General features: G+C 35.7%; 1 long non-coding RNA gene across 1 annotated transcript in view; it reads left to right on the top strand.

The window, feature by feature from the left end:
- Window positions 1–3,469: 3,469 nt before the first annotated feature.
- LOC113898334 overlaps window positions 3,470–14,475 on the top strand; it is an 81,712-nt gene continuing 70,706 nt past the window's right edge. Inside the window, exon 1 of the long non-coding RNA XR_003512611.1 lies at window positions 3,470–3,547. This is a non-coding gene — a long non-coding RNA (uncharacterized LOC113898334). The remainder of the gene's footprint in view (window positions 3,548–14,475) is intronic.

Genomic DNA, 14,475 nt, shown 5'->3' with positions numbered 1-14,475 from the left:
AATTAAAAAGCTATATGACTTAAATTTTATATCTACAGCATTCATTTCAGTTCATATCAAATATTTAATACCAGCTATTCTTTGGGATTTGTTAGCATATCTTTTAAAACTTGCCTGCGGCAGTTACAAGAACGAATGTAAAAAGTGGTTTTGATTATCGTTTTAGATTGTCAACCTTGACAGTTTGGGTGGGATTTATAGTCATGAAGAAAGAATACACAGACACTCACACCAATGTACCTTTATCCTTTTCCAGGGAAAGAGTCTCTCCCAAAATAACCAAAGAGCTTGTTATTTGTTAGAAGAATTATAGAGTGGAGTTCCTTGGGAGTAACCTGGGACATGAGAGTCTCAAAACCAGAATCTACTAGTGATCAGTTTGGATCTACAGGCAAGTACTAAGATGTTAAAAAAAATATTTTAATCTGCTTTTTTTTTTAGCAGAATTAAAAACCCAATTTATTTTATTTTATAGTCATAATAAAAATACGAAACTTTCATTTATTTTTATATTACTCATAAACATAAGAAGAATTTAAGCTCAAAAATAGAAAGCAAAAACAAAATACATTAACATGTGGTTCACTGTGAAGGAAAAAGAAAACCAAATCCTTAATTTATTGCTTGGATATAATCAGAGGGTGAACTTTATGCATCCAGATGGTTTAGAGAGGCTACTCAGGGCTATTGTCCCCTCCAGGGAGGGACCTGAAAGAAACAGAACTATGAACTTTCTGACTATAGAAATCCAGCAGTGTCCCTGAAAGAATGTGTGTATTCTCTTACCTAAGCCTAACCAACGCTTTAATAATTCATTATAATAAGAGTTCCAAAGGACTGGCTGTTGAAATGCCCATCTTGTTTTCAAGGGGGTCAGTTTCTGACTAAGCTCTTCTCTGCTCTGATACTAAAGCATGAATAAAATATATTGGTAAGAGGATGATGGTGCCAGAGTAACAGAACTGAAGAATACTGCATTCAGGTTTTTCCTTAAACTCTTTCACAATTTGACTGGAAGCTGAATTTCAAGATTCTTTGTTACTAACACCCATGCATCATAATTGCTGAGGCGTATTATCATCCATCCTTACATTGAGTCTGCATATAGCTTTACCCTGAAATCCACATGTCTTTGTGAGGCATACATTTTTTTTTTTCATTTAAGTCCTTTTATTACAGTGGTGCCAGCTAGTGCTGCTATCGTTAAATGCCTGTCAGCATTTCCATTATAAACCTTATTTTCAGGGGATTTATAACCTAGCCATTTTAATTCACATTCGGCTGAAAGTTGCCATCGAAATTCTCAACATACAGTAGGTGCTGTTTTCTTTTATCACCAAATTTTATTTGAATCTGTTTATCTGCCTGAGATTTAGCAATGTGTAAAACCATAACACTGAGATGGAGGAAAAGCAGTGATGTTCTGGTGGATGTTTTCTAAAGCAAAGCCATAAAGGAGTTGCAAAGCCAGAAGGAGTTGCAAAAATTGTCAAGCCCTTGAAAAGCAAAACTCTTAATGGAGAATTTGAAACCATTATTATTTGTAGTGCACTAATATTTTATACTCATAGTTTTTAAAATATATTTTACTGTGAACACCAACTCATATCATGAAAAAGTTATGGTCAGTTCAGCATAGCATCCTGTTCACTATAATAGGCTTATTGGCATCATGAAAAATAATATAAACCCATATCCCTTTTATAGTAAAATAAAAAGTGTTAATGTGAAAATTTGACATCTAATTTTTTTAGAAATCCAACCTAACTTTGCTTTTATTCTTTATGAAGGAAACCATGCTTTAATATTGTTTCAAAATGTAAATGGTTTTTATACCATTTAGCTTTTTTATTTTTATTGTTGGAAAAAGCATATACTGGACATTTTTAAACACTCTAAAAACAATAACTCAGATTGTGAATAAACACAGATGAAAAAGCAGATTGCCTCAGGACTTATTGCTCTGAATACAATAAGAAAATATAAGAATGGCCAACCTAAATGTGTCAAGATTTTTTAATAGTGAATAAAATAATTATGGCAAACAGTGTCCATGATGAAGACAGATAGATAAATGACTAAAAAAAAATTTGTGCAAACATACAAAATAGGCACAAAAATATATGACTTTATCCAAAGAATAAGAACAATTCTTTATCCAAAGAATAAGGCACAAAAATATATGACTTTATCCAAAGAATAAAAATTGAATGTGAAGATATTGTCATGTTTGACTTTATTACCCTTTAGCATTTGCCCTCTGTTTGGAACTGATTATATGCTTTACACCACTACATTTAACAATCATAATAACTTTTTGACATGGGAATTTATTATGTTCATTTCACATATGAAGAAACTAAGACTAAGTAAATTAAAGTTTTTGCCCAAAGTCAGAATGAAGTGATAGAGCCAAAACTTAACTCAGAATAGCCTAGGTCTTAAGCCTGTGACCACTTGGCCAAAAGGCATAAAAATTGAATTCAAGAAAGATATTCATTTTGCAAATGCATGTGTGTACATCTACAAGTAAAATCAAAGTAAAATGCCTTGAACTGGCTGTCCACTTCTCCGTTTCTTCATGTCTACCGTCTGTGCTTAGTCACTCAGTCATGTCCGACTCTTTGCAACCCCATGCACTGGCAGCCCACCAGGCTTCTCTGTCCCTGGGGATTCTCCAGGCAAGAGTACTGGAGTGGGTTGCCATGCCCTTCTCCAGGGGATCTTCCCAACCCAGGGGTTGAACCCGGGTCTCCTGCATTGCAGGCAGATTCTTAACCAACTGAGTGACCAGGGAAGACCAAGAATACTGGAGTGGGTATCCTATCCCTTCCCCAGGGGTCTTCATGTATATAACCACTGACTAATCACATAGGTGAAAGCCTTCCACATGAATCAATGAACCAGCAATCTGCTCCCCAGAATCCCATTCTCTATTGTTTTTACTTCCCAGACTATGTGGCAGGGAACCTTGTTCTAGTGATAACTTTTGACAACATTTTCTCTTGAGAGTCCCTTGGACTCTGCAAGGAGATCCAACCAGTCCATCCTAAAGGAGATCAGTCCTGGGTGTTCATTGGAAGGACTGATGTTGAAGCTGAAATGCCAATACTTTGGCTACCCGATCCGAAGAGCTGACTCATTTGAAAAGACCCTGATGCTGGAAAAGATTGAGGGCAGGAGAAGAAGGGGACAACAGAGGATGAGATGGTTGGATGGCATCACTGACTCGATGAACATGGGTTTGGGTGGACTCCAGGAGTTGGTGATGGACAGGGAGGCCTGGCATGTTGCAGTGTTTGGGGTCGCAAAGAGCTGGACATGACTGAGTGACTGAACTGAACTGAACTTATTTTCAATATCTATAATCTGCTTCTGGAATTTGATATCCACCACCCCCAGGTGCTCCCGTATCTGTACAGATTTGGCACAGCCTTTAGTGATGATTCTTAAATTTGATTTCAGGTAAATCCCGTATAATGAGTTGCTGGCACCATTTTTCAAATCTGATATCTACCTTTGGCCATTTTCAATGCAAGAACTGAATGTAAGTACAATATTCGGAATAGATCCATTACCCTGCAAAGATTTTGACCATGCCTCTAAGTCAGTAGATTCAGAGCTTAGTATTTCACAGTATCAGATATCTCTGTTAGACCTATGTCCAACTTACTGCTTTAGATACCAGACATCTTTGTCTTGATTCTAGAATGAAATTTGGTGAATGCTTCCATGCTGTTTATTGAAATATTTAGCTTTTAGAGGGTTTTTTTTTTTTTTTGGTGGGTTTTTTTTGGCGTGTTTTCTTTAGACCCAAAATTATTTCATGGTACAAAGCAAACCTAGGGCTTTTCTTCTTGGCATGTGCTTTAAGATTTTTTTAATTAGCATAATGTCAATGTGTATTAAATTTTATATAACCATTTCAAGAACATTGGTTAAGGTCAGAGCGTAATCAGTTCTTTATCTTGATTTGAGTGTTAAGTTTCTTGCGTGATCTCGTCAAGTTGATCCTTAGAAAACTACTCCCATCACCCAATTTTAGGATTCAAATTATTCAAACTACACACAACCAGGGATAGCCTTACTGTAAGACATTTTAAAAAACTATTATTGTACAGAAACTATTTAATCCAAGTTTATCCTTCCACCTTCTCCTGTCTCCTCCTTTTCTCTTCCTGCCCTATTTTCCTCCTTACCAAATCATGGTTAGTTGAGGTACATCAAACTTCTCAGAGCTTTTGATTACATTTTTTATCTCAATGAAAAATATATGGTTATTACAGTCTTAGAAAATAAATAAACCACTCTTTCCCCCGATCAATGTATTTTTTATAGTCGCATCACCTTTCTGTCATTCTAGTATTTTTTATTATGGAGGTGGGGATTGACATGAACCTCTGCTTCTGTAGTACTATGTTTGTTGTAGACTTTCTTGCCTCTATGGAACTTTCAACCCTCTATGAAACTCATTACATGGTATTATAATTACTTAAGTGAACCAGACCACTTGACCTGCCTCTTGAGAAACCTATATGCAGGTCAGGAAGCAACAGAACTGGACATGGAACAACAGACTGGTTCCAAATAGGGAAAGGAGTACGTCAAGGCTGTATATTGTCACCCTGCTTATTTAACTTCTATGCAGAGTACATCATGAGAAACGTTGGGCTGGAAGAAGCACAAGCTGGAATCAAGATTGCCGGGAGAAATATCAATAACCTCAGATGACACCTGGGTAATCATAAGGGTAGATGACACCACCCTTATGGCAAAAAGTGAAGAGGAACTCAAAAGCCTCTTGATGAAAGTGAAAGAGGAGAGTGAAAAAGTTGGCTTAAAGCTGAACATTCAGAAAACGAAGATCATGGCATCTGGTCCCATCACTTCATGGGAAATAGTTGGGGAAACAGTGGAAATAGTGTCAGACTTTATTTTTCTGGGCTCCAAAATCACTGCACATGGTGATTGCAGCCATGAAATTAAAAGACGCTTACTCCTTGGAAGGAAAGTTATGACCAACCTAGATAGCATATTCAAAAGCAGAGACATTACTTTGCCAAAAAAGGTGCATCTAGTCAAGGCTATGGTTTTTCCTGTGGTCATGTATGGATGTGAGAGTTGGACTGTGAAGAAGGCTGAGAGCCAAAGAATTGATGCTTTTGAATTGTGGTGTTGGAGAAGACTCTTGAAGAGTCGGACATGACTGAGCGACTGAACTGAACTGAACTGAAGTAGCTATTTCTCTTTATTCACTTTATTTTCACTGTAGTCACTGTATATTCACTGTAGTCATAAAATAACCCCTGGAACTAAATCAATATTTTAAAACCTTATATTTATGTATTTGAAAAATATTCCTCAAAATGAGGACAAAAGAACTTTTTAGTTCAGTTTAGTCACTCAGTCATGTCCGACTCTTTGTGACCCATGAATCACAGCACGCCAGGCCTCCCTGTCTATCACCAACTCCCGGAGTTTATTCAAACTCATGTCCATCAAGTTGGTGATGCCATCCAGCCATCTCATCCTCTGTTGTCCCCTTCTCCTCCTGCCCCCAATCCCTCCCAGCATCAGGGTCTTTTCAAATGAGTCAACCCTTTGCATGAGGTGGCCAAAGTATTGGAGTTTCAGCCTTAGCATCAGTCCTTCCAAGGAACACCCAAGACTGATCTCCTTTAGAATGGACTGGTTGGCTCTCCTTCCAGACCAAGGGACTCAAGAGTCTTCTCCAACACCACAGTTCAAAAGCATCAATTTTTCAGTGCTCAGCCTTCTTCACAGTCCAACTCTCACATCCATACGTGACCACTGGAAAAACCATAGCCTTGACTAAATGCACCTTTTTTGGCAAAGTAATGTCTCTGCTTTTTAATATGCTATATAGGTTGGTCATAACTTTCCTTCCAAGGAGTATGCATCTTTTAATTTCATGGCTGCAATCACCATCTGCAGTGATTTTGGAGCTTAAAAAAATAAATTCTGACACTATTTCCACTGTTTCCCCATCTATTTCCCATGAAGTGATGGGACCAAATGCCATGATCTTCATTTTCTGAATGTTGAGCTTTAAGCCAACTTTTTCAGTCTCCTCTTTCACTTTCATCAAAAGGCTTTTTAGTTCCTCTCCACTTTCTACCATAAGGGTTATATCATCTGCATATCTGAGGTTATTGATATTTGTCCCAGCAATCTTGATTCCAGCTTGTGCTTCTTCTAGCCCAGCGTTTCTCATGATGTACTCTGCATATAACTTAAAAGCATATGTCAGAGAAATGGCTAAATAAATGGCTACTTTTGTAGAATTATGTAGCATTAAAAAATAGAATATATTCCTGGTATATTCTTTAGAGATAAAACAAGTTGCAGAATTATAACAGGGATTAATTGGTTAACCAACCATATACACAGACAAGCAGAGACATATACACACATCTCACTACATACTATGCCCACAGAGATGCAAACACGAATGCATACACTTGCTCAGTAGTTGTCTGTAAGGGTTGGACTGAAGGAGTGCAGTGTGTGAGGGTGTCCTGTTGGGAGGTAGTGACTTTGTTTTCCTTTCTCACCTATGTAATATATGAACATGGTTTTAAGTGAAAATTTTCTGAAGCTTAGTAAATTAAAAGCAAGTAGCCCCACACTCCACTCCCACCTCTACCCTTTGTCAGAGGTAATTTTTAAATGTAATTTCTTGCCATGCCACATTTAGTCATTTCTGTTTCTCATACAACTGTACTTCTAAATAATTTGATAATACTATTATTTCATGATTTTCAGGTTAGTATTAGGTGTCAATTATTTTATTATGAACCTTTCTGCACATCGTCCCTCCCATTATTTCACTGTAAATACATCATACTTTTGTCTGCATCAATATTCAGTCTTCTCATTATCATAACTTTGAGAGCAGGAGACCATGTGTCAATACTCTTGCATGGATGATTATTTCATTTGTCTTCTGATTATTTCATTTGTCTTCTCAAAGACTGTTTCTAATAAAATAGGCAATGTTTGTATCTGGCACCCTCTGATCTTCCTTTCTAGCTTGGTCTCCCAACTTCAGGTAGCAACATTTCCTAATACCCACGGCTCTCCTGGGATGGTGCACCTCTTCAGCTCAGGCAGGAACTACAGGGTGGAGAAGGTTCTAATGCAGAGAGTGCTCAAAGATATCAAGTTACTTTACCTTTTCTTGCTTCTCCCTCCTCTTCCTCCTTTCCTCTTCTCCAACCTCCACTCCTCTTCCTCCCCCTGTCTCCTCCTCTTTCTCTGCCCCCTTCTTCCTTCTTGGTGCATTAAACCTTCAGTGATGGTTTTGTTAGATGTTGAAAGGAAGCAGCTTGATAAAGATTAGTTCATGTAAAGTTTAACTAGAAGTTCCTCAAGAGTAGAAGGTAGAGTAGCATTGAAACATATACACTGCCATGTGTGAAATAGCTAGCTAGTGGGAAGCTGCTGTATAACAGAGTTCAACCAGGTGCTCTGTGACAACCTAGAGTGGTGGGATGAGGGAGGGGTGGTGGGAGGGGGGTTCACGAGGGAGGAGATATATGTATATTTATGGCTGATTTACGCTGTTGTGCAGCAGAAACCAACACAACATTGTAAAGCAATTATCCTCTGATTAAAAATAAATTCTTAAAAAAGAGAGTAGAAGGTATATTTGCATTTCCCTACAAGAATGCCTGTTAACTCCAGATGACTTCTCATTGATTTGATTTGTGGTGCAAAGAGTTGACTCATTGGAAAAGACTCTGATGCTGGGAGGGATTGGGGGCAGGATGAAAAGGGGACGACAGAGGATGAGATGGCTGGATGGCATCACTGACTCGGATGTGAGTTTGGGTGAACTCCAGGAGATGGTGATGGACAGGGAGGCCTGGTGTGCTGTGATTCATGGGGTCGCAAAGAGTTGGACACGACTGAGCAACTGAACTGAACTGATCAAAAATATCACTAAAGCCTCTTTGGGAAGGTATGCAGGTACACTGGGACAGAGAGGTGTCTTAGACAAAATTCCTGTGGTTATAAGTGGAGACACTCAAACTGACTTGAGGAAATTATAAAAGATTTCAGTTCATGCAGTCCTAGCTAGATTCAGTGGCTTAATGATGTAATCAGGAGTCCAGCTATTTCTATGCAAATTGCAAATTCAATAAGATATCACAGCCACTAGGATGCCTCCTATCAAAAAAAAAAAAAACCAAACAAACAAACCACAAAACAGAAAATAAAAAGTGTTGGTGAGAATGTGGATAAATTGGAGCCCTTGCACACTGTTAGCATGATTGTAAAATGGGGCAACAGCTTGGAAAACAGTGTTACAGTTCCTCAAAAACTTAGAATTAGAACTATCATATTATCTAGCCATCCCACTTCTTAGTATACATACAAAAGAAGTGAAAGTAGGCCTCTAAAAGATATCTACACATTCACTTTTATAACAGCATTATTAGCAATAGGCAAGAGGTAGAAACAACCCAATGTCCACTGATGGATGAATAGATAAATAATATGTGGTATGTACTCACAATGGAATATTATTTAGTCTTATAGACTAAAGGAAATCTTGCCATATGCTACAGCACAGATAAAACTTGAAGACATTATTCTAAGTGAAATAAGCCAGTCACAGAAAAATACTGTATGATTCCACATACATGAAGTACTTAGAATATTCAAGTTCTATATAAACAGAAAATAGAATGTTGGATATCAGCAGTTGGGGAGAAAGGATGAAGGGGGAAGTGTTGTTTAACAGATATATAGTTGCAGTTTCAAAGATGAAAAAGTTCTGTGAATATATTATATTTATATATAGAATATATATACTGTATATAACAATATATTACATAATTATACCAATATGTAAACAATGTACATATGAACAAGGACTGTTTTTTAATTAAAATTTATTGGAGTACAGTTGTTTTACAATGTTGTGTTAGTTTCTGCTGTACAGCAAAGTGAATCAGCTGTATGTATGCAAATATCCCCTCTTTTTTGGATTTTCTTCCCACTTAGGTCACCAGAGAGTGTTGAGTAGAGCTCCCTGTGCTATACAGCAGGTTCTCATTAGTTAGTTATCTGTTTTATATATGGTAGTGTGTACATGTCAATCCCATTTTCCTGAGCAGCAAATGTTACGTTAGCGTTCCAAAGCACGTAAAATGAAGAAGTTCAAATGGGAGTTTTAAAATAAAAGGACATTTCAGGTAATACGTGCAAGGCATAGAGAGGTGAGAGAGTAAAGCATACTCAAATATCTTCAAACAGTTTAATATGATTGGAACATGAAAACAGAGCTAAATGATATATAGGAGGTGGGATCTACATCTTAGTTCAAGAAAAGAAACAGATTTTATTCTGATGGTTATGATGATTCACTGAAGGCCTAAATCATAAGGAACACCGAATTATAAATGGTAGAAGTTTAGGAAATGATATAATCAGTGTCCCACTGTAGAAAAAAATAATCTACTGTTCCATGGGAAAGCTTTCATTGGAGAAGACAGTGAAACGACAGATGCTTTCTAATTCCAAAGATTATTCTTTCTCCATTTTTGCAGGTGCCTCGCTAGAACTTCTAAAAATACTGATAGTTTGTCCTGATGTCACAGCTCAATTCATAGCCATGAAAAATCAACTCATTTCCCTACCCTCATCCCTACTCCCCAGCTCATTCAGATATTCCTAAGAATCCTTCAAAAGATCAAATGGCTGTGTCATAACTACACTGACTTCTGCACAGTTCATGTGAACTGCAATGTAAGCCCAAGTGCAGATTCAGATTCTAGTACTTCATCATATCTAGACTGGCTTCTAGAACATACAAAGAGAACTGTGCTTGAAATTCAGACACTTTAAAATATTAACTTATCCATAATTTAGTAATTTTCAATATATTCCTACCAGTCTTTTAATTTTTTTTTCTCTACATTATATGCCGTAATGACTTAAAATTAGTTAGGAGTATGCTTCTCAGTACAGTTTCAAGAACTTATTACTTGAACTCCTTTTTTCTCCAGTAATAAAAGCATTCTCTGGTCATTCTCCTGTGAACATACACATTAATATATATTTAAAATATTGAATAAGAAACCAAGTGGAAAATTTTTAGTGACTTTGAACTTTGATAACTTACTGTGTTGTATTAAGAGATAGAGCCCTATTCAAACTAAAAGAATTATTCCACTGATCCGTGGATAGGTCAGGGATATTCATGAACCAAAATTCTGGTGAAAAGTTTAAATTGATGTCCTTTATTTGATCTTTCAGAAGGTTTTGATTATTTAATATGTGGTGGGATTTTATGAGTTGATAACTTACTAGCGTTCAAACCTTAAATTTGTTACTTATTGAGCATGGTAGATATAATGTGTTTTTCATCAATATACTATACCATAAATCTGCAGCACTTGCCATTTACTTTAAAATCAGCAAAGCAAGCAAAATACTTGGATATTAGTTTACAAAGTCAGCATTGGCCTTCCAGACTGGTCAGAGATTAAATATATCATTCTATTTTGGATTAAGTAAAATGTTCATAAACTGATACTCTATATTAAATGAGATCTTTGTTACATAGTTTCTAAAATAACTCCATCAATAACATTTGTTGTGTGATAATCATAAAAAAAAGCAATATTATACTATTTAACCAAGTTTAGTGTAGTAATTAAACAGAATTTGGTTATGAGCTTGTAAGTTTAATATGGAAATTACTATTGAAAATTCAACTCTTAAAATACATATAAAAACATGAAGCAAAACCATAAAGAAATTGTGCTGTAAAAATCCATTATCTTAACATTTTTTGTTATCTTCTAAAATGTGACTTTAAGGTAAAAAGTCTGGAGAGGTTCATTCAAAGCCTCATGTTAGCTAAAAAAAAAATAAATAACTGCCCTCTTAGGTCTTTATCAGTGAGAACATTAGTTATTTTATTTTTACAGGACAGAATGCAATTTCAAAAATAGGCATGCTTTTTATTTTTATTTTTTTCATTCAGAAGCTTGAATTTAAAATAAAGTCATTCCATGAAAAAGTACATCTTTATTTCAATTTAACATCTTCTATTTAAATAAATTAATTAAAGTCTATAGATTAATAAATAGTCTACAGTTCTACTTGATGTGCTTAACCAATTACATCAGCATTCAGTAAGACAGGGATTCTAATTAAAGGGTTAACAAAGAGAGAATGATGAGTTCTGGCTTCATGATTCTTATCTCCACTATACTGCAAATATAAGGAGGAAAAAACAGATCAAATAACTATGTTTTCTCTTATTAGTTACTCATCTCACTTTAATTCACAGTGAATTTCACATACTGTGAAATGTCAAAAGCAACCTTAGATTGTTTCATGCAGTAATGATATAGTTAAGCAGCTCCTTTAAATAAATGTGTCAAGTTTCATTCATCTTAGATCCAGATGATATGAGAAAACTTCACATTCTCATGGGGAATGATGGGTAGACAAAAAATTACTCATTCGAATTGCAATGATGGTAAACACAGATGAGAGTCAGAAGCTTGGATTTTAGCTAGAATGGACTCTTTTATTGAAAAAAGAGAGGTGGGTGTAGTAAAAATACTCAGAAATGATCAAAAATCAAAATACTCAATAATTATCAAATGATTCTTATCCTAACCACAGATTATTGTAGTGTGTGTACCCAGTACCAATAATGCCAATAAGACTGAACCATATTAATTTTGAAATAAGAAATTTGCAGTTTTTAAATTGCTATATAAAATGTCAGGTTTTAAAAAATCTGATTTCTATACCTCAAATGAGTTTCAAATTATAGTAACACTTAGTAGTGATGAAACTGAAACCTCCTTTCTTTTATTCATTCTTTACCTCCTTTCAAGGGGTCCTTTTCCATATCTGTTAGTCTCTCTGAAATTTGATCTTTGGAAAATTAGCAGGTAACACACTTTAGCTATAAAGAACACTTTCTCCTTGAAATTCTATGTAAAACCATGAAGAATAGTGACTGGTATAACCATAGGGTTCTGTTAGGAAACAACTAATTCATTAAGAATTCAAATGCCATAATGCATTTGTCTCATGTCCCACTGACCAAACTTATTATCTTCCTGTTTATGACTTCAGGGCCACAAATGAGACAGATTATAGTTCTATGCCACTAAGGTAGTTTGTAAAATGGAAAAGTGAATAAACATGCTTTGAATTCATTGCTATATTGTTTTATATACAAGGAGTTGTGGAGGTAACCCAGAAAAACAAAGGCTGATATACACATTAACACAGGGCTTTCCTGGTGGCTCAGTGGTAAAGAATCTGCCTGCAATGCAGGAGATGTGAGTTCGATCCCTAGGGAAGATCCCATAGAGAAGGAAATGGCAATCCACTCCAGTATTCTTGCCTGGGAAATCCCATGGACAGAGGAGCCTGGTGAGCTACACAGGAGTTGCAAGAGTCTGACACGCCTCAATTATTAAACCACCACCATTATACAATAACATCCAATTCACACCACCCACCCCAGACCAACCAGAACTCTTTATCCTACCTCCAGGGCTACCTTTACATATATCAGTTTGAAACTCTCAAAGGAAGCCTATATCTATTGTCTATACATCATCCTCTTTCTCTCTTAGGAAGTGGACAATGTAAGTTGAAAATGTTGCCCAGAATATCCTCAAGGATACATATTTTTTAACAAAAATAATAAGCACTATCTCAGCTAAGCCAGACAAAAAAGATATAGGCTTAAGAAAATTATAATAACAAAGAATTTAGTGCAAGAGACAGAAATGCTGGCTTCCTGAAATTTGACAGATGAATGCTAATAAAATTATTATAAGATTTCTGATTTTCATACTTTAAAAAATTTATAGTTCTAACACTAAATATTTAAAGTACCATGTGTTTTTTTTTTTAAAGTATCACTTTTGAAAAATTTTATGCAGTAAACTCCTTGATATACTAAGTTTATATCAGCTCACAAGGGCCAACTGTTAAATTTTCAGGAATTTCAGTTGTTCAAAATAATCATTAAAAAAAATCAAATTACACGGACTTACAGTAAGCAAACTATATTAAAATCAAAGGTAATAAAATTTCACAACTTATTACTTCTAAAATACTTTACCATATTTACTGTGTTCTTGATATTATTTACAGCTATCATATCAGTATGGTAGAATTACTATACATAGCGTGTGCTGCTGTGAGTCTCATCTTATTCCTTATTCAATGACACTGCATTGATAGGTAGAAAATGACCATGATGGGCATACCCCAGAAATCAGTAAAAGTATTAATAAGGCTTTTATAAAAATTTTTCTGAAACGTCGGCCATTGAGCATTTACCAGCATACACTGACTATGAATTGTATGGTGAAGCAGCCAACTGATTAGAAGTCTCTGTGTGAGAAGGAAGGGGGACCACAAAGTGATAACTAGTAATACAAGGAAGAACCCTAGATTTGCTAATCTAGACTCTGAAACTTGAGAAAATACTAAATTTAAATTACAAGATAGTTTATATATCCACTGCTGCTGCTAAGTCGCTTCAGTCATGTCCGACTCTGTGCGACCCCATAGACGGCAGCCCACCAGGCTCCCCCGTCCCTGGGATTCTTGAGGCAAAAACACTGGAGTGGGTTGCCATTTCCTTCTCCAATGCATGAAAGTGAAAAGTGAAAGTGAAGTCACTCGGTTGTGTCCAACCCTTAGCGATCCCATGGACTGCAGCCTTCTAGGCTCCTCCGTCCATGGGATTTTTCAGGCAAGAGCACTGGAGTGGGGTGCCATTGCCTTCTCCATTATATATCCACAGTAGAGATGAACTGAGGATTGGAAATGAGTGACAGAATCCACGTGATTTCTCTAGTTCTTTCCAAATATTTTAATGAATATTAAATTATCATAATATTTATGAGTTGAAATTTACCATTGGAGATACTGTATGTTTTATAAACATATTTACTGTTTATGGTTATAGTAATACTGGATTACTGCCAGGGCAACAGAATTTGGTCTTATGTGGTCTTTTACATACACTGTAAAGGACTGAGATATAAATCAAGATGAAAAAAATACGAGATTGTGAAAAAGTTTATAATTTAAAAAATGAAAGGCTTGTTTAGGTCACAATGAGCCATATCCTTAAAGATGCTCAATGATTTTATTTAATGCAATCCAATATGTGGCCTTAATACATCACATATTGCTTGTAATAGTCTTTTATTGAGATGCTACTGTTTAATAGCAAGTATTAGTTTGAAATTAATCTTGAGACTGAATAAAGCAAATTTAAACATGAAATCTAAATACACAGAGAATAAGTAGCTTTATTTTATTTTTTTTATCCATGGGCATTATAGAAGAATTCATCTATTTCATGTTTAAATGAACATTTTTCTAGAAATTAGATACAGATGTAATGGGTTGAAATTGTTGTTGATGTCAAGTGATTTAGAAATAGTG

Source organism: Bos indicus x Bos taurus, chromosome 9 (assembly GCF_003369695.1).
Source record: "Bos indicus x Bos taurus breed Angus x Brahman F1 hybrid chromosome 9, Bos_hybrid_MaternalHap_v2.0, whole genome shotgun sequence".
Taxonomy (NCBI): domain Eukaryota; kingdom Metazoa; phylum Chordata; class Mammalia; order Artiodactyla; family Bovidae; genus Bos; species Bos indicus x Bos taurus.
Note: the sequence above shows the minus strand (reverse complement) of the source record. Positions and strands in the feature narration are given on the sequence as shown.